Genomic DNA, 2,097 nt, shown 5'->3' on the forward strand with positions numbered 1-2,097 from the left:
AGGGGTTCAAGTGGGAAAAGAATGATTTGAAAGTGATGATGGCAGCATATGTGCAAATGTGCTTGAAACACTGGATGAGTGTATGGATTGTGATAAGAGATGTAAGAGCCCCCAATAAAACTCTTTCTTTAAAAATAAATAATGAAGAAGAAAAAATTGTGGGAAGTGACTGGGTTCTGGATTTATTTTGAAGATGGACTGTATAAGGTTTCCTGATGGTTCAAATGTGAGGCACATGAACACACAGTGTGGTCAATGAGGACCCAACACCCTCTGGTCTGCTGAGCAGCATCAGTGGAGATGGGAAGGTCCTGGAAGGATCACGTTGCAGACAGGCCATCACCAGCCCGCAGTGCAGGAAGGGCTGAGTCTGAGATGTCCATGGGAAATGCCAGTGCAGAGATCAGGGTGCCAGTGGCTGTACCAGTCTTGCTGTTAGCAAAAATGTTAATTAGAGAAATAGAGGTGAGAGCTGACATGGTATGGATGATATTTAAAGTCTTGAGAATGGATGGGATTCACTAGTCATGTCCTCAAACACAATGTTCACCAATAGCAACAAAAGGAAGAGATACTGACCCAGACGCTCCAGTGCTGAGTGATGTGATGAGACCACATGCCTGAACCAGACTGCAGGGCTCTGTCACCACATTCAGCTCCTCCCCCCACCCAGCCCCACCCAGGAAGTCTCCAACTTCCCATACAAAGAACCTGCAGGAAATCTCTTTAAGACTCATCTGTTTAAAAAAAAAAAAAAAAAGACTCATCTGTTCTGGAGGAGAGCGTGGGACTCTGTGTTTGTACTGAGGTTGGTGCTGTGCTGCTGGTCTTCAGATCACAAGAATGTGGACCCGGGATGCCCACATAGCTGTGCATCAGCCTCACCTGGAGGGCTGGCTCAGTGAGTTCATTCTGGACTCTGGTCCTAGTAGCTAGAAATCTGAGTGTAGGGCTGGGGCTGCTGTAACAAGTCCACATGCACTCCTGATGCTCAACCAGTGAAACTACTGAGAGCAGTGAGGAGAGTGGGCCCCCAGAGTGGAGAGGGCTCTTCAACCACACTAAGGTGTGTTTTCCCTGGAAAAGATGAGGGCAAGTCTGAGGGGGCATGTGGTGCTGAGAGACACTGGCCACTTCTGTCGCAGACAGTGGGGCCAGGTGAGGGTGTGGAAACTGGCTCTGAGCTCAGCAGGAACCACCTGAACGCTCACCCTCTGAAAACTCCCCACACGGATTCCTTTCCACCCTCGGGTGGATACAGTGGGATCTACACTGTGTAATGAAACAGAAAAGGCTTCACATATATGCGGGATATTGGGGCTCATTTCATTCTGGGACAAACCACAGCACTAGGCTCAAAGCTACACAGACAGGAACACTTTGTCCTCTCCACAAAGGGACTAGGACTTCTAAGGAGCCCTGGTGGTACAATCATGAAGCTGCTGGCACCTCACTTAAGCTGCTCTGCGGGAGAGAAGCCTGGAGAGTGCTCCTTGAGGGATTACAACCAAGGACAGGAGCCCTGTGGGCAGGTGTCCATCCTATTAGGGATCTTTGAATCCACCTCAGGACAGACAACACAGATTTGAAACTCAAAGAACCTCTGCAGGCTGCCCTGGACTCAAGCAGACAGGGCCCAAAGAAGGCTCCTTGCAGGAGGAGAGGGGCCAGGCCAGCGCCCCAGCTGCAGGGCTTAACTCAGGGACCCCTATGGCCTGGACAGCTGCGGGATGGCCAAGAGACTGGGGATTAAGGATTCCCCAGTTTCACTTTCTCTCTAACAACCTGTGTCTGCTCCTTCTGCCTGGACACTCGTGACGCCTGACCGTTTCTGATTCCTATTGGGCTCCTGTTTCCTGGAGAAGCCAATCAACGCCAAGGCAGATCTAGGTTAGAGGATTGGATCAGGCCCCAGGAGCTTGGAATCTTCCTTGCAATTCACGTCCCTGCAGACATTCCTCCTGTTGCTCTCAGGGATCCCGATCCCGACACAGACTGGGCGGGTGAGTGTAGGTCTGGAAGCAGGAGCCACAGTCCGCCGGGCGGGGTCGCAGCCCAGACCCTCGGGGGCGGGCTGGGCGGGTGGGCGATCAGGGA

The 2,097-nt window shown here is 51.7% G+C and overlaps 1 protein-coding gene across 1 annotated transcript in view; it reads left to right on the forward strand.

Moving 5' to 3' along the window:
- Positions 1 to 2,097, forward strand: part of LOC105979518 (patr class I histocompatibility antigen, B-2 alpha chain-like) — a 254,494-nt gene that overhangs the window by 2,508 nt on the left and 249,889 nt on the right.

This window comes from Echinops telfairi, unplaced genomic scaffold (genome assembly GCF_000313985.2).
Source record: "Echinops telfairi isolate 266 unplaced genomic scaffold, ASM31398v2 ScPeMD7_5868;HRSCAF=6743_0, whole genome shotgun sequence".
Taxonomy (NCBI): domain Eukaryota; kingdom Metazoa; phylum Chordata; class Mammalia; order Afrosoricida; family Tenrecidae; genus Echinops; species Echinops telfairi.